We start from the raw sequence: 15,056 nt of genomic DNA on the forward strand, positions 1-15,056 counted from the left end.
TATTTACATTTACAAATATATATATATATATATATTATTTGTAAATATTAATATGTATGTTTTTTTTGTATATTGTAGATCTGCAAAGAGTTTTCTCAGATCTGTAATGTAGATCTCCTGAGACAGTTAATCGAGTGACTTGATAAATATACAGCACCTCTCCTGAAACTCTACAGAAAAAGAAGGGATTCAATGGGTCCAGAGATGGATACAACTTTAAACAAGATGGATGAGCAGGTACTCATTAAGATTTTTTTTTTTCTTATACACCCGTCTGATGTTTTTAACATGTGCAACATATTTTGTCCTGTCAAACACAAAAGCATGAATTTCATGCTTAGGTAATACAGTCTAATAAAACGTAATTGCAACAATTTAATTGTCCAGCCCTTTTGCATTAATTTTAATTGTGTCAAGTTGTGTTTTGATTGTGAGATGGAAGTAAGATAAATAACAGATGTTTCACTTGTTTTGAGTGACCATTTCAAATGAATACATTCAAAGAGGAAAATAGAAAATAATAGCTGTAGTTTTTAACTCAAAGTAATTGTCACATGAAACTAAACATTTTTCTAAATTTGCCAACACAACCATTATCAAATTCCATTGTATGGAAACCACAAAATTCTTTTTTTAAAATAAAGCAATGTGTTTTTTCAACAGCATGAATAAAATACTATGCTCATTTAAATGTACTAAGTACATTTAAATGGGTAAATGATTGTAAAAGATTGTAAAACACCCTTTGTAAATGACTTTCCTTTAGGTCACTGATATTGTCACCGATCGAGAAAGAGCAGCTCTTGAGGGATTGCCAATTTTTCTTCGTAAAAATTCTGCTTGCTTTCTTAAGATATGTCTGGTAAGTTACCCATTTTCATACCCTATTCTACATTTATTAGTCTGCTTGGTAACACTTATAATAGCTGCACGCTATAAATAATTTATTTAGTATTAGCGAATAGTTAATTTATTTTCTGTTAAGCATAACTCTACATGAAGTGCTCAATGATTGTATTTTTTTAACTTTAATGATTCATTTGTATTACTAATTTAAGTATTGCATTATTTACAAACCAGTTATTTAAGAATACTTGGTGTTTTTAAGATCATTCAAAATGCTTAAGTACACGATTAATAAACTATTCAAATTAACATTTAAATATCCTAATATTAAGGTATGTAATAATAGTTACTTTGTATGTTAGTATATGCTTTATGAGCTTAACTTCATCCAGTTGTGACCTAATCTAAAGTGAGGACTATTTATGCTTTATAAATGCCTTATGAATGACAATTAAAGGCTCAGTTATATTCTAAACAGGACAATAAACAACTTTCACAATTGAAACTGTATCAAATAAAAGTAAATCTTTGCAATTTTATGTAAAATAAAAGTTTAAAAAATGGCTAAATATTAAAAAGTTGTCAATATATTGCTCAATTATTATATATTATAGACTATTCAAAGTGTTACTGTTTGTATGTCCGAAAGTATTACATGTTTTTATTTTCTTTGCATAACAGTAATAACATTAATAAGTAGTAATTAATATTACACATCAATTAATTTTCCCATTACTTAATCTCCTATAAGGACACGGACCCTGAAGACCACAGCACCAGAGATTAAAGGATTGGAATCTTCACTGTGGTGGAAGATGATAATGGCACTTCTGCATCCCTGCAATATGTGATGAACCTCGCTAAAATCTTGGAGGAGGCCATAGTACTTCAGGATATCACACATCTGCCTGCAGCCTTTGCTTACTTGTTCAGCCTCTTGTATAGACTGAATATGGAACACCCAAAAGAACTCAAATATACTTTTTAAGTGATTCAGCATGTTTTATGGAGGTTGGTGGCACATGATCTGCGAGAGTTCAGTTCATTCACTCATTCATTTTCTTTTCGGCTTAGTCCCTTTATTAATCTGGGGTCGCCACAGCGCAATGAACTTGTTTTACGCAGCGGATGCCCTTCCGGCTGCAACCCATCTCTGGAAAACATCCATACACACTCATTCACACATACACTATGGACAATTTTAGCCTACCCAATTCACCTCTGCCACACGTCTTTGGACTGTGGGGGAAACCAGATAACCCAATGGAAACCCACGTGAACGCAGGGAGAACATTCAAACTCCACACAGTAACGGCAACTGACCCAGCTGAGACTCGAACCAGCGACCTTGGTGTGAGGCGAAAGCACTTCCTACTGTGCCACTGTTTGAATGTTTTGAGGTCTGTTTTTGGACTTGATGTACTTTGTTGACAAAAGTGCAGTACACTTTAAAGACTGTTTGAATGGAGTGGCTTTTAGGGTTTACTCTGATTAGATGATTGTATATTCACCTGGTTTGAGGGTTTAGACACACTAATAGCTTGGTTTTAGTAAGGTTGCCAGTTTTTTTATGTTGAGGCAGTGTACAATCTTTTCAAATCTGGAAACATTCAGTACTAGTTGTGTACAAACTAGCCCAATGCTGAATACGGCTAATGTCAAATGCTGATTTTGTATGCAAATGTTTTGGATTGTGATTTGAACACAGTTAAAAATAAAAAAAAGTGAATTGACTATTCTTGTGTATTTAATTTGAATCCTAAAAATTAATAGTAAATGCATAATGAATCAGTTTGTTTTATTTTGTTCAGTAAACTAAAAAAATCTTGTTGAGTAAACATGATCATTTTTGTTCAGTAAACAAAAGATCTTGTTGAATAAACGTGAACATTTTTGTTCAGCAAACAAAAGATCTTGTTGGGTAAACATGATCATTTTTGTTCAGTAAACAAAAGATCTTGTTGAATAAACGTGAAATTTTTTGTTCAGCAAACAAAAGATCTTGTTGAGTAAACATGATCATTTTTGTTCAGTAAACAAAAGATCTTGTTGAATAAACGTGAAAAATTTTTTTCAGCAAACAAAAGATCTTGTTGGGTAAACATGATCATTTTTGTTCAGTAAACAAAAGATCTTGTTGAATAAACGTGAAAATTTTTGTTCAGCAAACAAAAGATCTTGTTGAGTAAACATGATAATATTTGTTCAGCAAACAAAAATATGTTGTTGGTTAAACAAGGAATTCAACAAAATATTTTAGGTCGACTTAGTTAACTCAAAAAGCTGTGTGTGATCGGTTGCCTTATTATTTTAAGTTTATTCAACTTTTTTTTTACAGTGTAGAAGTTACATGTTATAGATAATAAAAGGTTTTTACAAAATATATTTCTTTCAAAAATGTCACTTTAGACAGTTGTTTAGTTTTTAAGAAGATAGATTTTCTTTTGCGTCAAAACCAAGATCACTTGTTCTTTTTTTTTTTTTTTTTGCTCTAATTCCACCTATTGGGACAAGACATTGTAATTAGTTGAAAAATCACCAAAGAAACAATTAAAAATTATTTTAACAAACATAAAATACATTACACAAACTACTTAAATGGGAGTTCCCTGCATGATAAACCCCCAACCCCCCACGTCTACACAACGCATCATAACCCCCCCACCCCAGCCTTGTTCTTGCCTTCGCATGATCATAAGGCCAAGCTCCCCCCTATCATATTATTTATTCATGTTTAGTAAATCAGGCTCATTCAAAGCAGTCACTGTGCAAAAAAAATAAAATAAAATAAAAATTATGAATACATGCTACACTTCCGACTGCACAGTGTTTTTTTTTATTATTATTATTAAGCACCGAGTGTTAAGGTATGGGATGTTTTCATTTGCCATCCACTGACAGTCAGACAGGCTCATCCAGTTCATCAAAGTCTATCTTTTAAAATCTAATTTGGAAGTGGAATAAAACAGTCACCTCATAAAAGCCAGTGCATCAGCGTTCCGTTACATTAAAAGCATATGATTTGATTCGCACCTTCCGATTGGTTCTTGAGACATAGCTGCTTTTGCTGTCAAAGGCAAGTGGCGTTTAGAGGATTTTGCAAGCAAACTGATATTTCTTAATGCACTGACACTGGGATTTAGATGATTTAAAACAAAAATATTTGTTGAGCATGTACTACGTGCCTAAAACATTTGCTTAATGTCATTCACTCATTTTTGGCAGTGGCGTTTATCGGCTTTTGCATGTGAACTCGTCATACATTTTCAGAAGATTTGAATAGCTCTTTCTGGGGAGTCTAAAAGTATTTGGGTACAGAAATTAAATTATCAAAGTGCAATACTATTATGCTTTTCTTACTTTATTTTGTCTAGTTTCTAGTGTAAATATATATTTAAAAAAAAACTATCTACCAGTAGAGTAAGTGAAATCATTTTGTGTTTGCCTTGAAATGTATTTGGACTAGATAAAAAACAAAAAAAAAAATTAAGTCAAAATGTTTTTTTGTTTTTTTTTTCATATAAATAAAGTGATTAAATGCAATTCTGTAGCCCCTTGTTAATCAAAATTTTGACTGGATATTTCATATCTTTGAGATGTGGCTATTGCGGATGGGCACATTGTGATATTGATGCTAAAGCAATATATTGTCCAGCCTTAATTGATCTTTTATAAAGCTTAGGTATGCTTAGATTTTATGCTGAACCTCTTTATGTTTACATGAATAAATTGAATACGTTTTATGACAACTGCTGTACTCTGTTTTATGCAAGTATAATACATAAACTTTACTCATTTCTAACAAGTTATTGTTAATTGCTTAATATAATCACCTTTTATGTTCTTAGATATACGTTAAATAATTACTCAAAACAGGTAAAATTTTCAAATATTTATTGTGTTATTTCTCCATTAGTCCAAAGTTACATCTAAACTGACCAAAAAAGCATTTCAGCACATACTGTAATGCAGTTCTTAACAAAGAAAGGCAACATATTTCTGGTTATTATGACTCATGTGACTTCAGTTTTGTTTCTAGGTAACATAAACAAAGAAACGTAATACAACATCAATGATTAATTTCACATTTTCAAAGTAACACTGTCATGTTATTGCATAGTATAGTAAACAATGTGCTTTTTCCTGATGTTTTCCTAATGTTTGTTAAAAAAAAGTTAATTAACAATAAACCTTAGATAAAAATGCAATTAAATAGATTCAATATAAATAAATAATTTTACTTCACATAACTAAATTTGCATAACTTTTTAATTACATAACAAGTGTAAACATTTCAGCTTTTAGAAGAGCAAAACATGTCCTACTCACAGCAGAGGGGGCATGCTGCATCTCTAAAGATCAGTCATAGCTTTAAAGGGATAGTTCCCCCGAAACTGAAAATGCGGTCATCATTTACTCACCCTTCAAACCTCACTTCTTTCAAAACTTCAAAATTGTTTTTTCTTCCATTATTTAAATAAGAATATATTTTGAAGAAATGTCTAAACATTGACTTCCATAGTATTTGTTTTCCTATGCAAACTACTATGGAAGTATGTTCTTTTGTGATCAATACAAGATAGAAACTCATAAAGGCTTGGAACCAAAAATATTTTCTTATTTGTGTGTCTCTTTAAGACCTTTGTTTGGGTGGTGAAATAAGTGGCATTCCACTTTTGTTAAACAATTTTCATTCACTTTCTTTTCGGCTTAGACCTTTTATAAATCTGGGGTCACCACAGCGGAATGAACTGCCAACTTATCCAGCATATGTTTTACACAGCGGATGCCCTTCTAGCTGCAACCCATCACTGGAAAACATCAATACACACTCTTTCACACACATATACTACGGACAATTTAGCTTACCCAGTTCACATGTTCCACATGTTTTTGGACCGGAGCACCCGGAGGAAACCAACGCCAACCGGGGATTGTTAAACAATTTTAGTTTTTTAAATCAAAACAACACGAAAATTACATAAAAATAGAAAAACTTTTTTTATAAAGAATTTACATATTTTACTTTTTGGACATGATTTTAACATGACATGATTCTATAAACATCTACGTTTCAAATAATCTTGAGTTTGTACAATGCTTAATCTTATTTGTTAAGCATAGAAATGCTATTATTAAGTTATAAATGTGTCATGCAGTCATCCTAAAACGAATAATTTAACTTTAGTAGACCATATATAATTTAATATGAACCAAATTGCATGATCCGGGATAACAAATCATAATGATATCATAATGCTTAATGTGTTCTAACATGCTTGCAAAGTGAATTAACGTAAGTTACGTTGAGATGGTTTAATAAACTCATGCAAGCAATCTGCTCAACGTAACATGCAAAAAGTATGCACATCAAGCGATATCATCTTAAAATGCCAAGGGACGGCAGAAAATATCTAACGTTAATTCGTCAAAATGCGAGTCTATATCGATTATGTCAATGAACCACGAAATAAAAATAGCTTTCATCAAATCACAAATGGAATAAATACCGTAACTTTATAATCTCCTGATCAGTTCTTCAGTGTTTCTTCCTTGCTGCCGTTGTCATCCTCGTGCTTCAGTTAACTGACTATAGCGCGCCTTCCGTTTTTGAAAAGGATGCGCATGCGCACAACCGCCTTGGCGCCTTCAGTGTTTTTAATCTATAATTAATAATTCGTAACAATAATAGTTTATTTAACCTTTTTTTTATATAAACTTTATTTAAATGATTTGCTTAATTGTAATTATAGGCAAGAATATTTTTTTGAGAGTATAACCCAATTTAGAATGTATTTCTTAGATTATGAAGTCCAGTATAAATATATTGCTCAGTTTAAAAAGTCTTTCAATGTTTATAAGATAACACACACAGCTGCCTAAAGAATGTCATTTTTACACCGCTTACAGGTAGCTCACGTGCTCGGTATACTGTAGCAGTTCAGTATGCTCAACATGTTACTGTACATAACTGCCCCATGTATTTCCCGTGTTAGACCATGTTGTGCATGTTCTTCCGCTTTACCGTGGAAATGTGTGATTTTTTTTAAATCACTCGTGCATTCTCAGTTGCCATATCTGCATTTTTTCAAACGTATATGTAGTTTTAGAGTGCTTTCACACCTGTGAAGTAATTCATTTGTTCTGAAACAGGGATTAAAATTGTTACATTGTTGCTCTTTGCTTTTGGTAAGGTTTGCTTTCACACGGCAAAGTTTCTAAATGGACCAAAAGAGCTAAAACAAGTCACGTGTAAGTAAACTCTCCTCACATTGGTCAGAGTTTCACGATTTATTCTGCTCATCTGTCAGGGGGGGTTGTGGTTTGGTGGTGTTTGACAAGGTGCGCGCGACGTGTCTGAAAAGCGAAGAGGGATGCGGTAGGGGGGGTGGGGGTTAGAAGGGTGCGCGACGTATTTGAGGACCAGGAGGGAGACACATGATTACCGGGTGATAATCACTCATTTGCGGGCATTCGGGAGTCTCTGTGCATTTGCGGGAAACTCCCGAAACTTCCAGGATACTTGGGATGTCTGTTGAATGACCTCCCACCCTACTCATAATTCTCTCTTCATATAGCCATATGCCTATACATATCCATAAACACTGTGATATAACCGGGCTCGGATCGTATCGCTTTCTCCAACCCGGGCTCATTGTGGAAACGTAGCCCCGCAGTTTCTGCGGACCGCGATTTACGTCGCAGGAGGTACGTATTCGAGCGTTTTTTTGTTTTCGCGGATCCGCGAGAGGCCGATGTGCGCGCTTTTTCGCGTCTCGGACGGGCGCCTCTCGGGAGCGCGCGCCGTTCGCGCCCGCGCCGTTCTCGCGCGAAAAGCCGCCGGATTGAAAAAAAAAAAAAAAAAGCAAAAGCCCCTGTCTTCGATCTCGACCGCGTTTTCAGATCCCGCCGGGATTCTCGCCCTTATTTTCCGGATTCCGTTTTTCGTCTTACCTGATTTCCGGAACCCGCTGTTCCCCGGACTCGATCCCAGTCGTCATCCACCGCGGCTGGCTCCGGCTCCGGCTCCTCCTCCTCCTCCGGGGCCTCCGTTCCGCCGACGCAACGCTGTGAGTTAGGCGGTCAAACTGATTGCGACGGGAAAGCCCTCCACTCGGAGGCGAGCCGTCGGCCAGCGAGCACGAAGAGGAGGGGCGGAGCGGCGCCACACCGCCCCGCGGCGTTCGCTCGAAAAAAAAACAAACGCGGCCTTTACGTACCTCCGGCCACGTAAATCGCAGTCTCCAGAAACGTCCGCGGGGCTATGCTTCCAGAATGAGCTTGGGTTGGCTTTCTCACAACAATCTAACCGCTCCAGAGTTCATTTCAATCGAGCCGAGACCACTTCAATCAAGCGATCTCAAGCCTTTTGGTGGGTATCCGAGCATGATTGGTGGATTCACATATGCCAAACGAACCGCGCTAACTGGGCAAACGAGACAAAAGTCTAGGTGTGAAAGCACTCTTAGTTTTTATTGTGTTGAAAGTGTTTTTATTATTGATTCTGTTGATTTATTTTACTAATATTTGTTTATTTTGTTTTATTTATAGTATTAGATTTAATTAAATGACACATAATTGTTTTAAACAATGTTATGCTTACAAGTTAATACAAATCACATAACTAAGAATTAATAATATAATAATCATGATATAATAATCATATCTACTTAACTGAATACGTATTTAGGTCATTTTTACACTTTGATTATTTTTTCCTCATGGCTGTGAGGAAATACTGACACGCTGATTTCAGTTTGGTTTGAAGTGTCTGAGGTGGAGAATTCCTGATCTTCCCTTCTCTGTTGTGCCCTTAAGTGAGGCACTTAACCATGGGCTGCTCCGGGGCCTGTCCCAGGATCATGCCCCAGAGCTTTGCATAAAACTCTTATTAATGAAAGTTACATAAATAACACAGAACGGAATCTGGCCTCCTCAGCGAGTTATCAGATCATTGCCTGTGACCGAGATCCTAAGATAATGAAGTCCTAGTGTCATCTGTTAACATTATGCAACCATCTGCTTTATAACATTGGCTATGTCAACCAGCTACAGACAAGGGAATCCTATATATATAAAGGTGTTTTAGCTTAATTATGACCTGTCAAAAACGTTAAAATACAGACCTGCAACTCTTAACTTGACTTCAAGGCTGTCAGGGTTTTGAAGTCATACTGTTTTGATGTGCAGAATTGCTATATTGGAACATTATTCTTAATAACATTTGCAGGAACGTTGTCTGTCAAGCACTAATGTGTTTCTCAGGTGTTATTGGCAGTTTTTGTATTGAAATAAATTAACACACATACGGTATAGCTTTCTTAGCAGTTAATTAATATAGTTCAGTGCATGTCAGTGAGTTTTAAAAAGAATGAAGTCTTGCTTCTTGAAGCTTTCATATATATGGCTGCCATTTCTGGTAAATATAGTATCACCAATTAACACAATTTACATATTCATTTATATTAATTTGACACGTCATCTTAAAAGTTCTCTTGCAGATTTTCTTTCAGTGAAAACAGAACAATTTGCTGCCATTATTTTTCCTTGAGAGTATCTAAAGGACTGCCAGTCAACATATTTATATATAATTCCAGACCCCAATTCTCATCTTGCAACCTGATGTGTACATTATTCATAAGAAACATATGGTTGTTGATGTGCATTTTGCATAATGTCGACTTTTCCGTTCAGATAATGGGTTTTATTGTGCTACTTCAGATTTAATGATAGGCTTTCAGTCATGTGCTTAATTGGTGACAGGGTGCTTTATTATACCGTTTGCTATATATTATTATTATATTATGGTGTCCGTGCATATGAGCATGACTGCAGATGTGTGAAATAACCCACATTATTTTTGTGACTGCTCTAGGGGTATAAACAAGCAATCATTTGACTGCAAGTGCTATTTAGACTTGACACTATTTCATCATGGCGTATAAAAAGCATGTATTTGCTTATAACACATCTTTGACCGCAAACGATTTACAATTAACTTACATACTATACTGTAATAATTATTTAGAAATACACATAGGGGTATGCATCAAAGAAATATTGATTGATTGATTGATTGATTGATTGATTGATTGATTGATTGATTGATTGATTGATTGATTTGCTGGTTGGCTGGCTGGCTGGCTAGCTGGCTGGCTGGTTGGTTGGTAGGTTGGTTGGTTGAGCTTGTGTGAATTATTTGAGTCTGTTCAATGATGTAAATGAAAAATGCAAAATAGATTTTATCTAGGACTCAGCTAACTGTATTTTCATTCATTCATTCATTTTCTTGTCAGCTTAGTCCCTTTATTATTCCGGGGTCGCCACAGTGAAATGAACCGCCAACTTATCCAGCAAGTTTTTACGCAGCAGATGCCCTTCCAGCTGCAACCCATCTCTGGGAAACATCCACACACACTCATTTACACACACATTCATACACTACGGACAATTTAGCCTACCCAAATCATCTGTACCACATGTATTTGGACTGTGGGGGAAACCGGAGCACCCGGAGAAAACCCATGCGAACTCAGGGAGAACATGCAAACTCCACACAGAAACGCCAACTGACCCAGCCGAGGCTCGAACCAGCAACCCAGCAACCTTCTTGCTGTGAGGCGACAGCACTACCTACTGCGCCACTGCTTCGCCCTTAAGTGTATTTTATAAGGTATAATTCATCCAAGATTATTAACTCACTATGTACTCATTCTATTTGGCCTGCAATTTTTGTTCATTTTCCAAATACAAATTCACTTTTTTTTCAAATAAATCATTCTGCTATGGCGAACCTGGATTAATAAAGGGACAAAAAGAAAACGAATGAATGAATGAAATTAATATTATAAGCATTTTGTTTTCTTTTTATATAATGTACATATTAAACCCAAGTTATCAGCCATGCTGTAAAATTTATATATTTTTTTATATTTACCCAAGTACTGTTTAATGGTGAGAAGATTTTAAAATATAATTGTTTTAATAACTAATTTCTAATTACTAATTTCATTGTTTTTGCCTTAATTAGAGTTCATACTATTTTACTTGTTATTTTGCAAGTGCTTAAAGTGAAATTTAAACTCTTAACTAATTAGGTTAACTAAGCAAGTTGGGTTAATAAGACAAGTCACTGGACAACTTTGGTTTATTCTGTAGCTAAGCATATTAAATAATAATAATAATCTTAAGGCGGCAAATGATTTTGACCCTAAAATGTATTAAAAAAAATGTTAAACTGATTTTATAACAGCCAATTGAAAATTATTAAGACTTTCTAGACAAAATGTTATAAGAAATAGTATGAAAAATTTCTTCCTCTGTTATAATTTTGGAAATGTTTTCTCTAGTGGCTTTTTGATGTTTGTTTTTTTTTTAAAGAAAATTATTGTTCATCAAGGGCGGTATTTATTAAATGTAAAAAAAGTAAATTGTTAAATATTTATTGCAATTTTAAATAAATGCTTTTTTATTGTATGTTGTTTCAAATGAAACCATTACTCCAGTAATTATAGCTTTTACTACAATTACATTAATAATAATAATAATAATAATAATAATAATAATAATAATAATAATATTAGAGTGATTTCTGAAGGATCATGTGACTCTGAGGACTTGCTAGTAATGAAGCTGAAAAATCATTTTTAAAGTCACTGAATAAATGATAAAATTAAATTATAACTACTTTTGAACAGTTTTTTTATAGTGCAATAACACTTCACAATTCTTCAATTTGTTCTGTTTTTTTTTATTAATTAATGCAGCTTTGGTGAGCAGGATAAGCTTATTTTAAAACATTTTAAAATCCTACAGACCTTAAAATTTTGACCAGTAGTGTCATATATAAAAAAAGAATTTAAAAAAAAATTGAAGGAAGGCCCAATAATTTTGTAGTTAGCTCTAAAAGCAAAAAAATTGATACTATGTTTGGGAGCAATCCAAAAAATGCCTTCAATAAACATATGAGTATGCTTTTATTATAATTTCATAATAATAATAGGCGACGCGGTGGCACAGTAGGTAGTGCTGTCGCCTCACAGCAAAAAGGTCGCTAGTTTGAGCCTTGGCTGGGTGAGTTGGCATTTCTGTGTGGAGTTTGCATATACTCCTCGCATTTGTATGGGTTTCCTCTGGGTGCTCCGGTTTCCATTAAAAGTCCAAAGACATGCAGTACAGGTGAATTGGGTAAGCTAAAATTTTCCATAGTGTATGTGTGGATAAGTTGGCAGTTTATTCTGCTGCGGTGACCCCGAATTAATAAAGGGACTAAGGGCCACTCACACTATGCTATCCGTACCGTGCCCAGCCCCATTTCCCAAATCGTTTGAGAAGTGTGAGTGTGCTGAATCGGGCTCACGCACGGTTCACTTGGCCGGCCCTGGCCCGGTTGGAAGAGGTGTGACTGAGCGTGGTTCACTTGGGTTTTGGCGCGGTACAATTGTGTGTAAGTCCAAAACGCGCCAATGCCCGAAACTGAAATTGAGACGTGACTTTTAAGGGACTGTTTCAAATGGATTAATGAATCATTCTTACTGTTCAGTATACGCAAACTGCCGTAGTTTATTAACTACGCAGGCCGCTCACTGCACGACAGCTGCTGACCTTCAGTAAACCTCCTAATTCCTGCAGCACGAGGGCTTTATGATTGTTTATGAGCGCCGAAATATCATGCATGTCACCGCATCCCTAAGTACTAAAGCTATATAACTAGAGAAATCTCCACTGTGCTGTGCGAGAGCGCTAATTGAACAGCGCAGCATCGATGACGTAAGCGTGCCCAAGCCCGATAGTAATGTGAGTGCGGGCCGTCGGGGGAGACTTTGGGGCTTTGGCCCGGTTCGAGGCAACTGTACATAGTGTGAGTATGCCCTAAGCTGAAAAGAAAATAAATGAATGACTGAATAATGATAATAGTAAAAGTTTCATGTGCAGTAATGGAATATATAGTAAACTACTGTATATATAACATTGAATGCACTTTGATGCAAGGGAGGATTTTACAATGCCAAATGTTTTACAAGCTTTTTATGTGAAGCTAGTAATAGAGTGCAATAATGTGACTTAATAACATAATGCTCTATTTCCAGTTTCAGATTCATAAACAGTTTTATTATGTTGTCATCTTTGCCATAAACTTTGGGGAACAAGACCAAGTTCAGATCTACACCACCCTACATCCATTGCAAATTTAGCATCATTATAAACAATGCAGATTTATGAATTGAGATATATTAGAAGTAATTCCAAATCAAAAAAATGACATTGGTCTCATATATTGTGGGTGATCCATATTAAGCACAGACATCTTTTCAAAACATTACACATGCATTATTCCAATCTTTGACCTCAGACCTTAATACACATACTAAATTATTTATGAAGCCAACTTTATCTTCTAACACATACAGTGTATCCGCAAAGTATTCATAGTGCTTCACATTTTCCAAATTTTATGTTACAGCCTTACTTCAAAATGGATTAAATAATTTTTTTTTGCTTAAAATTCTTCACACAATACCCCATAATGACAATGTGAACATTTTTATTTATTTATTTTTTTTTGCAAATTTATAAATAAAAAAAAATAATTAAAATCACATGTACACAAGTATTTATTGCATTTGCTCAATACTATGTTGATGCACCTTTGGCAGCATTACAGCCACAGGTCTTTTTGATTATGATGCCACAAGGTTGGCACACCTGTCTATTGGAGTTTTTGCTCATTCCTCTTTGCAGTACCTCTCAAGCTCTATCAGGTTGGATGGAAAGCGATGCAGTACAGCCATTTTCACATCTCTCCAGAGATGTTCAATAGGATTTAGGTCTGGGCTCTGGTTGTGCCACTCGTTTCATTGAGTTGGTCTGAAGCCTGTCCAGTGATTTTTTTTGCAGTGTGCTTTGGGTCACTGTCCTGCTGGAGGTCAAGAGCACTCTGAAGCATGCTTTCATTCAGGATGTTTCTGTACATTGCTGCAGTCATCTTTCCCTCTATTCTGACTAGTCTTTCAGCTCCTGCTGTTGAAAACCTCACCACAACATGATGCTGCCTCCACCATGCTTCACTGTAGGGCTGGTATTAGCCTGGTGATGAGCGGTGCCTGGCATTCACTAGTGAGTGGCATTTACTACAAAGAGTTTAGAATTTTAGTCTCAAATCAGAGAATTTTGTTTCTATGGTCTGAGAGTCCTTTAGATGCATTTTGGCAAATTCCAGGCAGGGTGTGGCTTCAGTCTGGCCACTGTACCATACAGGCCTGATTGGTGGATTGCTGCACAAATGGTTGTCCTTCTGTAAGGCTCTCCTCTCTCCACAGAAGAACGCTGGAGAAGAGGCCCTTCTCCCCTGATCACTCAGCTTAGATGGCCATCCAGTCTAGCAAGAGTCCTGGTGATTCCAAACATCTTCCACTTGCAAATGATAGAAGCCAGCTGACATTTAGAGCAGCTGACATTTTTCTGTAACCCTCCCCAGCCTTGTGTCTTGAGACAATTCCTTTGTCTTCATGCTTGGTTTGTGCTTTGACATGCACAACCCTGAGACTTTATATAGACAGGTGTATGCCTTTTCAAATCGTGTCCAATCAACTGAATTTACCACAGGTGAACTCCAATGAAGCTGCTGAAACATCTCAAGAATGATCAGAGGAAACAGAATGAACTGAATCCGTTTTGTAATAAGGCTGTAACATAAAAACATGTGGAAAAAGTAAAGCGATATGAATACTTTGTGGATACACTGTATAGTTATAAAGTATAACTTTATGCCCAGGTATTATGCCTTTATCAACTAAGCACTAAAAAAAGAAAACATTTAAAAAATAATTTTCATACCTCCATAAACATAAATACAAATATATTTTTATTCTTTATACAATTAAAGTTAGCTCTCTATATATAAATATATAAAATTTTCTCTTTCTCGCTTTTTTATCTTAAACTTATTATCTTGATCAAGATTTTACTTTAATATCACTTTGTAATTGCAAAACTTCAGCAATGATTCATATATTTACTCTACACCACCGTCACTTCCCAGAGTTTATTAATATTCATTTTTATCTTGCCTGCCTGGTACCTTGTATTAAGCGTAATATGATGTTTTATGCAGTAGGTGGTCAGGTTTTGCCTTGTGCTTTTTACCTGACAAACACGTCTCAACATGTGCTGTATTATTCAACAGTTGAACAAAAATAGTGCTGAGTACA

At 35.4% G+C, this 15,056-nt stretch overlaps 1 long non-coding RNA gene across 1 annotated transcript; it reads left to right on the forward strand.

Annotated features, from left to right (window-relative positions):
* Positions 1-78: 78 nt before the first annotated feature.
* LOC147841774 (uncharacterized) lies at positions 79-2,580 on the forward strand. The gene is made up of 2 exons (XR_015502566.1): positions 79-237; positions 767-2,580. It is a non-coding gene; the product is annotated as an uncharacterized LOC147841774 (long non-coding RNA).
* The last annotated feature ends 12,476 nt before the right edge of the window (positions 2,581-15,056 follow it).

Source organism: Danio rerio, chromosome 11 (assembly GCF_052040795.2).
Source record: "Danio rerio strain M-AB ecotype USA chromosome 11, GRCz13ab, whole genome shotgun sequence".
Classification (NCBI taxonomy): Eukaryota; Metazoa; Chordata; class Actinopteri; order Cypriniformes; family Danionidae; genus Danio; species Danio rerio.